We start from the raw sequence: 11,827 nt of genomic DNA on the forward strand, positions 1-11,827 counted from the left end.
GAGGTTGCAACAACTGGCACACTATTGAAAATAGATCATGTGGGATTACTATTGACTTTCTAGCCCTTTGGGATTTTACATTTTATTTTATAAATGTATTATTTTTAATTGTGTCTATATTTTAAATATCACGCCATACCACATGTCTGATTTTGTGAAAAAGAATGATAAATGTGGTTTTCAGTTCAGTAAACACCTTCCTCAGTAAAAATAAATGCACTGGGGGGCGAATGGAGACCTATCCAAGATGGCGGCCAGCTCCTACGGTAGCTTCAATAGGCAACACCAGTCCACGTTACGTCTACATATGTCTGTGGTCAAATCAACGCCTCATCGGTGTCACATGACCAGAGAAGCGTAATTTGCAGAGGTGTGGACTCGAGTCACATGACTAAGACTCACATCATTATTTTAATGACTTCTGACTTGACTTGATAAAATCTATAAAGACTTACGACTTGACTCGGACTTGAACGCCAATGACTTGCGACTTGAATCGACTTGTATCTGTTGACTTGATGATGACTTGAGCGTATTTGATATTTTAGCACAAAAGTGGCACGACATGTACAAAAATCATAAATCGTTCTTCGTTCTGGGTTTGATTTACTGCTAAATGCAGCAACACTTTGTTTATAATCAGTTTCAGTTGCACTTTCTGCTTTTTAAGCTTTAAGATTTATTTCTGGAATTTATTTATTATCATTGTCAATACATTGAAGTTGGACAGATGACTTGATTATGACTTGAAAATTCCAAGTTAAGTTCTTGGACTTCCAGATCACTGACTTTGGACTTGACTTGGACTTGGTTGTCTTTGACTCGAGACTAGACTGGAAAGACTTGTGACTTATTTGTGACTTGCAAAGCAGTGACTTGGTCACACCTCTGGTAATTTGATGGGAGTAGAAGTAAAAAGTTGGCTAAAAGTCAAGCCGCACTTGGCTGATCGAGTGACTACTTTAACTTGGGTCACCAGGTCAACTCATTTGTTGCTGAATTTTTGTTGAATTGTTGCAGATAAAATTTCTGCTGTTGTATTTCAGTAAAATAAAATAATAATAAATCACATGATTTCACAGAATAAAAATTCTAAGTCAGAAATGTCATGTTTATAAAACGTCATATTTTGGTGAGACTATTTCTTCCATATTCATCATTTCATAAGCGGTATCTAACGGGCGCTCCCCTGGGTTGGTTGGACTCTGTATGACATTAAAACTCTAATATGGGATCCTTATTTAGCTGGAATGTTGTTTCATCTCCATCTCGGCACGGCCTTTTCCCACGGGAAATACCCAGCAGCAACTTTGGTCTCATCGAGGGGATCTGCAGATGTTTGTAAACACACAACGCCTCTGGAACTGGGGAGGACGTGCCCTTCAAACACTCTGATGTCGAGGGTTTACTGAAGTGGGTTTTTTGGGAAGCCCTGATCTCTGGGCTCGCTCTGCGGATGCGGCCGTAGGCGTGTGGTTAAACTTGAGTTCTCCTCATTCATCCACATTTTCAGGCTTCAGCCCACGCTGAGGTCACTGCTAGTCACTACTATTCTAGCATGCAGCGAGACACAACCAGACTTTGTGTTTTGGGATCTGACGTCTAATTTAATAGATGACGTAAAACCAAAAATAAAAATCCCTTTAGGTTAAATGTTAATCCATGATGTTTTGGATGAGAGGAGGAAGTGGAAGGTGTGACGCATTAGCTTTGTGGTGGCCATTTCAGTAAAATAGCATAAATCTGTTAGTTATAAATTTCTTTTAGAATTTGTAATCATTCCTTTTATAATAAGTTAAGTTTGCAATTTAAATGAGTTAATTTTTAATTTTTTGGTAAATTGATGTAGTTGTGAACTTTTTGAACAGGCCTTAGTCATTAAGCTGATTAGTAGCACATGGGGAGGCGTGTGGAAAAGGTTTGTTTGCCAAGTGTCAGGGGAGATGGGAGGATTTGGTTAAATGATTTTGTGACTTAAGTGTCACGGCCTTTAAACGTCCAAAAAACGATTTCCAACTAAAGGCCGTTGGTGAGAACGGGTGATTTCCTTTAAGCACGCATTTTTTAGACCTGATAATTTAATTTAAGGTTAATTTTCGTTGGATGAAAAGTAAAACATTTTGAATGAATTTTGAACTTCTTTTTTTTTTTTTTTTTTTGGAAGAATAAACCATTTATAAAATTTGCAAGAAATCAAGTCTAAAAGTGCGTGCTTAAAGGAAATCACCCGTTCTCACCAACGGCCTTTAGTTGGAAATCGTTTTTTGGACGTTTAAAGGCCGTCACGCTTCTTTAGTTACTTATTGACTCGTATAAATGAGTCAGTAACACTGACTTGTTAATAAGTGAAAGAAAAAAACTGAAACGGTTTAAGAACAAAGGCACCCATGTGAAACACACAGGACTGGAAAATGTTGTTTTTCCCCCCTATATACTCGCATAACCTTGATTTAAAAATGAAACATTTATATTGAAAATAGACGTGTTAATTCTTGCAGCCAACAGCAACTTGCACTCAAGAAGCCAGACTATAACACTTCTTTCTGCATTACAGTACAAATCTGTCACTTGATCTGCCCGTTTGCAGCAATCGCTCATCGCCAGAGGAATTGTCAATGATTTCCAGCTGTTTGAGCCACGCTCAGTTCAAGTTCAAATCCCGAAACAGTCCTCATGAAAGGGTGCATTTATGCAAAACGTGTGGGTCGCTACTGCTTCTGTAAACACCCTAAATGTGAAAAAAATAAAACATCCATCCATTTTCTGTCCATGTTTGATTTTAGGAATTATGTGCTGTTTCAAAACGGACCATCTTTAACCTGCAGGAATGCTGCTGCTAGAGGAGCAGCAGCTCTACTCTGAGCCCCTCCCAGATATCAGAGTTTCTCAGCTTGCAGCAGCCTGAGTGGGGGATGGGTGGGCATGGCAAGCTCCAGTTTGTATTCTTAAAGTGACAGAACCCTGAAACAGCTCATTCTGGAAGGTACCGAAAATGTTCAGAATCAAACTGCTGAAATTGCTTTATGCGAGAGGGATTTAGTGTGAAGACCTTCATGAACATGTTTTGTATCAACCATCAAACTGTTATAATTTAAGAAAAAAGTCCCCTATAAAGTTCAGAGTTCACAGTTAGTCATTCTGCACGTCTACACCCACACAAGGCTCTATTTCACACTGATTTCATTACTGTAGCGATCACTGCAATGCTTTCCGTTCCCTATTTAGTATTCATGAAGTTCTTTGATTTACCGTGTTTATTCCAACAACATCAGAGTCCCTGATCGCCCTGAATCCTCTGCCACATTAGGAGAGGCACGTTGGAACATTTTATCGGGGACAGACCAACTAAATCATCCCACCTCCTTGCTTGAATTGTCCGCTCCATGTAATCTGGGTTTGACGAACGACATGACCATCTTCTTCCTTCACACACTTCCAAACCACTGGAGTTGTTCACAGAAAAGCTCTAAGATGGCTGAAGTGGTGATGTTTTATTCAGCAAAAAGAGATTATTTATAAATATATTTTCAGGATTACATTTCCTGTTCTATTTGTCGTATGACAACAAGAGTTTATTGAGGTATGTGTATTGTCTTATAAACACAGCAGAAACAGGATGCTGCCAGCCACACGGAGGCTGGAGTCACATGCTGCAGCAGTAGTTCTCATGATTGCTGCTGACACGTGTTCTCTTTCCAAAACGGGTCTTGGCACAGTTCTGGACACCTATTTCTTCTTTGTATGGGAACAATAGCTTCTAAACCAGTTGTGATGCCAAAGGTTGTAACCTTTGGAGCATGAAGCGTCACCCTCCCTCGCTTCAGTGTGTCTGGTTAAGGGAGGGGAGAAGACAGCTGTGCTCCTGCAGCCAAAACTCTGCAGATTTCTTGTGTGGGAGTGTGACAATGTTTCTGTGTGTCTGCATGAAAATTCTGACCAAAGCCGCATGCATGGCATGCTAAAGTCACACTTTGGAAATCTACGGAATTGTGTGTGCAATCGGCTTAAAATTAAGCCACTATTTACGGTCTTCAGCATGTTTGGCCCGACTCCCTGCACATCTGTGGGTTTGTGGTTGTCAGAATGTGCCTGTATGCACGCTAACTGGGTAGTTGTGTGTGTTTGAAAACAGAAAAACATTTTAGGTTAGTTGTTTTTAATCTTTTTGACCATCATTTTATAGCATTGAATCAAAAGACTGGCACTTCACATGCATGTGTTAGCATGTTGAATGCTAATGATCATTACTCGCAAACAGGCTGAGCTAGTAGAGAAAAGTATTATTTAAAATGGTTTTAAAGCTTAGAAGTAGTCTCCTTTTTATCTCTGAACTGAGAAAACTTTTTGAACAAGATGCAAAACATCTAAAAAGAAATCTAGCTGCCTTTGATTCAACTGCTAGGGCTGCAGCACCGAATCCATAAAGTAATGTTTAACTAGAAGAACATAAAGATGTTGCAACAGCTTTAGGTTTTTCCGTCTTGTTAAGTTCAAAGTAAATAAAGATGCTATTTGTCAATGTTTATCTGAATCTATACTCAACATCTGGATAGAGATCAAATTGAAATAAAACTTTAAAGAGCAAGTTGACTGAAAAATAAGATCGGACTTTCCGAGTTTAACATGCAGGCTGAATGTGAAAATAATCTTCTATCCCTACTTCCTGCTTTGGTAGAAAATAAGTGAGGAAACGCTGGGATCACAAAAAGCCAGACAGATCTACATCACACTGTAGATTTGCATTCATGGAGTTGCCCATCTTGGCTAGCGACCGCTGAAGGCTGTGTTGATTCTTGAAGCGGAAAAAAAAAGTGCGACACGTCTCGGCAAGTAGAAGCTAACTGTTAGCACTAGCGACTCGACAACATGGTGGAACAATTTCAGGCTTGTTGTTTGAGATAAAATCAAAACTTTGCCAAGCTAACGGAAGCAGTGGAAGAGTCGTACCAATCAGAGGCAAGATACACGAATATTATTAATAATGAGTAAGACTACAAAACCTGCCCCCCCCCCCCCCCCACACACACACACACACACACACACACTTAAGCCTTTTTCAGATAGACATTCTGGAACATTTGTGGACAATTCAATCCGGTTGTTAACCGGAACTGTGTTTTCAGACACACCACTTTTGTACCGGAACTTGTCCTTTCGGCTGCGTTCACACAGCAAGGAAAAGTTCCAGATGTCTGATGGTGGTGGTGGGGGGGGGGGGGGGGGGGGGAATGAATCGGACTTACGTTAAGCAGAAGAAGAAAATATCATTTCTATAGCGCCTCTCAAGATAAAAATCACGAGGTGTTTAAGCATAATTCTGCACACACGAAGACGCATAAGAGACCTGGATGATGAAGCCCAATGGTTAAAGGAATCACTGAAGCGGTGTGAAGCGCTCCGTCGCGCGTCTAGGCGGTACCGTAGGAGGCGAGTTGCCGTGGTTCGCCGCATGCTACAGGAGCGAGCTATCTAGGTGCGCACAGCGTCCCCCGGTCCCCTCCTCCTCCCCCTTGTCCAGAACTCTACCTCACCAGTCTGAAGCAGCCACCCTGTCCGTAACAAGTCCGGACCTGTTACTAGGGGCTTCGTCCGGTTAAATTCCGGAACACGTTATCCGGATTTTTTGTATTCAGACACAAAGGTCTTACAGACAGAGTCCGGAACATTTCCGTTTTTCATGGCCTGTCTGAAGGGGGCTTGACATTCCTCCAGCTAAACTGTACTTCCTGAAACAGCAGCGCCAGAGCTTTTTTTCCATAAAGAATGACTGAGGAGGCATTGATTCATACCAGAGACCACAGCAAATGCATTGGAAATATTTGTGAATGAGAGCTTTGACCTCTATAGATCTTTTTAAAAAGACCACATCTCCAAGCCCTGACACAGCTTATTATCTCAGCAGCAGCTTTTAGGATGAGATGAAGTTCCTGGAGCACCGTTTTCCTCTAATCTGAACTTTCTGACTCAGTTTCACCTTTTGGTTTCTAAAAAACTCTTCCTTTGTACTGTCCTGACTTATCTTTGGTTCTTAGAAGACCTTAAAAAGCTGAACTGTTGTGTCTTCAGCAGTTTGACTCTGAGTTTAGCTCTCTGGGGCAACAGTGAGTTCTGAAAGACTGTTGAAGCACATCCTGAGGCTCACTCAACCGTCAGGCTGAGATCTTAAATGAACACTGACAGTGAGGGAGAAAAAAAACCTCCAACAGACCGAAAAAGTCTCTATGTTCAAGTTATACAAGCAGACGTATTAATCATGAAGGAGTTTTATTTCTCTCTGTTGTGCAGATATGCTTCTGCTGTTGTGGGGGTCCTTTGGCATTTGCTCTATTCGTGCATTTTGTCCCGTTGCTCGATTCTAATCTGCAGACACATAAAATACCAAAATGAGATCATTAAATACCTGGATTTAGTCAAAAGTGAGATCTGAGGATGTCAGGTTTTATAAGAGGATTTCCTTCTGAGTCCTGTCAAACAGGAACCTGAGTTTTGAGACTGCAGCTTACAGTGTGGTGGAGTGGAATCATATTTAAAGGTTTGGGATTTCTTGAAGGAACACACATCGTCCACAGCCTTTTATGCTTGTTTTAAAATAAGATAATTTTATGTTGAGAAAGGACTAAGTTATGGTTGTTTTGGTCAAGTCTTTAAAGGATTATTAAGGTCCTACATGATATATCTCTCACAACACCAAAGTTAAGTTTCATTTCTCTATAACAGAGTTAGCACCATGTTTACTAAATCTGATTAGCTTGGTCTGCCATCTTGAACGGAGTTGAGGCTAAAAGCTAACCAGTTGCAAATGAATGTCCAATAACTACTTTGATTAAAACCCATCCAGTTATTTAGCTATTTTGCTAAAGCTACACGCTAGGGCCACCACAAACAAATACTTTGATTATCAACTATTCATGAGTTATTTTGGCGATTAGTCGACTAGATAGATCATGAATAAACAGTTGCTAATTGAACCAGAATGAAGCTCCAGATGTTTGCTTGCTAAGGTGTGCATGTGGCTAGCTTGGTAAAAGCGCCACCCATTAAAGAATGCTTTTTTAAAAAACTTTTTAATGTAGCTTTATAAAATAAAACGTTAGCAAATCTTACATTACATCAAACATGGCATTTGTGTGCTAAGAGTAACAAAATCACCACCACTATACTGTATGTGTCACTGCTACACGAGTAATTAGCTGACTGTTGACATTAAAGAGCAAGTCGACCCCTACCGGAGTCTAACTCCACTCCCACTTCATGTTTGAAAAATGCAACAAACGCTGTTGCCTGGCAGACCGAGAGGGCGGAGCTGCTAACAAATACACACACACAGGCTCACGACAGCATTGTGACATCATAATGTACCAGTTTACATCATAGCATACCTCTTAGCCAATAGCGGTGGCAGATTTAAATTAAAATACAGTGCAGAGTTTTTACCTGACAACGGCACAACACTGCCAGTTTTAGGCAGAATATTTAAATTTTAACTAAGATGCACTGAAGTGCCAAATTATTGACTACACGTGTCTGCAGCACTATTAGACACTCGTTTATTTAGTTTATCAGCAAAAAAAAGTTTATTTGGGGGTGACTTGCTCTTTAATGTTAGCCGCTAACTAGCAAAGTAGCTTACAGAAGCGACTGTCCGACTTCATCAGCGTCAGTGTGCTTCCTTTCAAGATGCTCATGCATCACCATCGTACGGCCATGGAAGATGTTTTATTTCACATCTGGCTCGTCCTGTTTGGGCTTTTCTGGTGACACCATGGTTGACTGTGCATGTAGTAATAGTGATGTTTATTTGACATGGACACAGCAATTACATTGGACGAACCAGATGCATTGTTTAGTGTGTTAGCACACGTGCTAATTTGCAACACTTGTCCATAGAACCTTTCTAAAAAGTAGAGTACATTTAAATAAAATACAAAGAGATCAACAGTAAATCAAACAGAAAACAGATTAAAATTGCAATCAATTTTCAATAAAAAAGAATAAAACAAGGCAATTTGAGCAGCAATGTAAGACTTTAAAACTATTCATGTAGACATTGTTGTTTAGACTTAAACCATTTTTTGAGTTCTTTGTTAAAAACTTTACGGTCCGTTTCTAGTTTTAGGTCAGCAGGTAGAGAGTTCCAAAGTTTGGCCCCCTTTACAGAAAGAGCAGACTGACCAAAAGAAGTCTTGCATCGTGGGACGAGACAATCGCTGCAGGTGGAGGCTCGAGTGATTGTTCTATGAGAGCTCTGACGTCTGATGGCCACAGTAGAGAACAGTTTAGATAAGTTATCATTTAGACAATTGAAAAAGAATCTTAGAGTGCTAAAATTAATAAAATTTTCAAAAGTGAGAAGATTATGTTTCCTTAAAATGCGACAATGATGCCATTTCAATGGTTTCTGGTCCATAATTTTTATTGCTTGCTTGTATATTAAGACTATAGGTTTTAGAGTGGTGGATGAAGCCTGTGACCATGATTAATGCAATATAAGTGGGGAAAGATCAGTGCATGCATGTACAGTTTAGCAGTTTGGTGTGACAGGTTCCTTCTGATAAAACGGAAGCAGTTTAAATTTGTTTTAACCTTATTACAGACGTGCTTAACCTGACTGTCAAATTTTAGGTGTTTGTCTAGGATGATCCCAAGGTACTTCACATCACTCCTTACTTCAATGATTTCCTCTTTAATCCTAACCTGAAATAGTTCCTGATCAGGCCTGTTCCTCATGGAGAAGCATATGGACACAGTTTTTTTAACATTAAGAGTTAGGTGGGATGACTCTAGCCATTCTGAGATGTCTGATAAAGCCTGCGTCAGGTGCTCTCCTGCCAGGCCAGGTGTTTTTGTGGACACATAAATGACGGTGTCATCAGCATACATCTGGCAGTTGATGCCTGAGCAGCTCATCGGAAGGTCATTAATGTACATTGTAAACAGCAATGGACCAAGCACGGATCCTTGTGGTACACCCATGTTGTTTGCAAGCAAACATCAAGGGAATGTACAGTGCAGCTTTGAGAGGAAGACAAAGCTTAAAAAAATAAATGACGCTTATCATTTGCCGTCGACAATTTGGGTAGCCTAAATAATTAAGACTTCTCAATGAATCTTTGATGATTGATTAATTGCTTTCTCTTGGTGACATATTACATGTTAAACCTGTTGTAGAGACACGCCACACATGCTGCATCAATGCTTTACCCCTAAAGATGTTTAGAAAGGTGCCAAAAGGATGACGTCTCAACATCTTTGTACTTGCAAGCAGCTCCTTTTTTTCCACCGGTGTCGTCTCAAAGCACACGTTCAGAGATGTGTTACTTGGTCTGTTTGACCAAAGCAGTTTACAGAAACACGAGGCACCTGCTATTGAGCATACTACCCCTCAGGATGTTTGTCTGGTCCTTGTTTATCTGTGTTTGTGCAATAAGGTTAAAAAAAGTACTTCAAAGGCAAAGAATCCCTAAGAAACAAGAGCAGAAGTGGAAGCTGAAAGTTACAGAAAAAGGCACCAAAAAGGGTTCATGTTTAAATAAGCTTATCCGGGCGCGCCCGAGTTCTGTGTCCCTTCCGTTGAACTGAGCCAGATAAAGCTATAAAGTTAGACATATTTATAAAAGACCTTTGTTTGGATGTTGTGGTCAGTGAGCAGGATGTTGTGAGCCTCACATGTGCTGAGGTCAGTGGGGGATTGAATGTGTTTGGACTCACAGTGCTGTCAGATCTCCACCTTGTGGTTTGGATCACATCTTGCAGTGCTGCTCGGTTTTATGATTTAAACAAACACAATGATCCACACCCTCTGACTGTAAGCTGAGAGGAAAAAATAAGATGGGATCAGTGAATTTAGGAAAAGAAGCCCCCCCAACCCGCCCCCCCCCCCGCCCCCCCCCCCCAGCAGAATGTTGTTAAGTCAAAATGCTGATAGGAGAGCACAGACGAATGCTGAACTGGCTGCTTTCAGTTCGTTTTAAGATGTGACCTAAACTGAAACGGGCTTATCAAATGTAACACAAAGCTGCTGCAAAAGCTCAGTGAGTAAGGAGTTAACGAAAATAGTCATCTGTAAAGAATTATTAACTCTGGGGTCATAAGGCCAGAGCTAAAAGCTGACTCCATGGCTCAAGAATGCAGAGAAAAGAAAACAAAACATGTCTGCAAAGGCCTAGGCAATAGATGTGTAATCTATGGGTATTACAGTGGACTTAAACTCTGTGTGTCATCGATTAAAGAACAAAAGAATGCTACTTATGTCATCATCTAACAAAACTGTGAACCAGAGATGTGTCCCAGAGGCTATGCAGAACAGGATGCCATTTAAACAGCGTGACAGTGGTCACCATCAATGTCTCATTACATGATTATTGACATAGAACCACATTGATATTTGCTATCACAAACAGCTAGCAGTAGTAACATTTTTTGCTGGAATAACTAATGCAAAAATGATGAAAATCAAAAAGTTTATTAAATAGTGTTTGCATGAAACACTGAAATGTTTGATTCAGGAGTTGTTTTTAAGGAAAAAAAGGACTTCTGTAGCTGATTGTAGTGGTTATACAGTAGTTTGCAGCTTAAAGATAAACCAACTTTTCTTCTTTGATGTTGAACAGTGAAGCCACAAGATCTAGTTTAAAGAAGCTGCCATGTTTTATTTTTGGAATGACATACGTTGCCCTCATGATATTGGTCGTAATTTAATGCATCGAAGAAGAAGAAGAAGAAGAAGAAGAAGAAGAAGAAGAAGAAGAAGAAGAAGAAGAAGAAGAAGAAGAAGAAGAAGAAGAAGAAGAAGAAGAAGAAGAAGAAGAAGAAGAAGAAGAAGAAGAAGAAGAAGAAGAAGAAGAAGAAGAAGAAGAAGAAGAAGAAGAAGAAGAAGAAGAAGAAGAAGAAGAAGAAGAAGAAGAAGAAGAAGAAGAAGAAGAAGAAGAAGAAGAAGAAGAAGAAGAAGAAGAAGAAGAAGAAGAAGAAGAAGAAGAAGAAGAAGAAGAAGAAGAAGAAGAAGAAGAAGAAGAAGAAGAAGAAGAAGAAGAAGAAGAAGAAGAAGAAGAAGAAGAAGAAGAAGAAGAAGAAGAAGAAGAAGAAGAAGAAGAAGAAGAAGAAGATATCATTTCTATAGCGCCTCTCAAGATAAAAATCACGAGGTGCTTCACAAAAACAAAAAAAATATAAAAAAGCATTTAGAAAACGTTTAAAAATATATTTAAAATGAGCAAAAATAGGCAATTGGGATTTAAAAAGAAAAATGTTAAGAAAGAGAGAGAGAGAGAGTGAATAGGAAAGAGGGAAATCAGTGGATCCTGAGGAAGGTGGAATAGGTGGGGAGAGCAGAATAAAGAGAGAGAGGTGAAGAAGGTCATACAAAAGCCAGCTTGAACAAGTGAGTCTTCAGCTGCTTTTTAAAGGAGACCACTGAGCCCACTGATCTCAGGCTCAGGGGGAGAGAGTTCCAGAGTCTGGGGGCCACAGCAGCAAATGATCTGTCACCGTTGGTCTTTAGCCTGGTGCGCTGCACAACCAGTAGGCTTTGATCACTGGACCTCAGGGACCTGCTGGGGGTGTAGGGACTAAGAAGATCACCCATGTGGTGCTTGTCCATGTAAGGCCCCATAGACCAGAACCAGGATCTCGAAATGAACCCTGAAGTTGACTGGCAGCCAGTGAAGCTGGAGGAGAAGCGGGGTGATGTGGGTGTATTTGGAGGACTTGGTCAGAAGCCGAGCACAGGCATTCTGAACCACCTGTAGACGGTTCAGGGAGGTTCTGCTCAGACACGTGAAAAGAGAGTTACAGTAGTCTAAGCGTGAGGAGATGAAGGTGTGGAGAACTG

Source organism: Nothobranchius furzeri, chromosome 19 (genome assembly GCF_043380555.1).
Source record: "Nothobranchius furzeri strain GRZ-AD chromosome 19, NfurGRZ-RIMD1, whole genome shotgun sequence".
Lineage (NCBI taxonomy): Eukaryota > Metazoa > Chordata > Actinopteri > Cyprinodontiformes > Nothobranchiidae > Nothobranchius > Nothobranchius furzeri.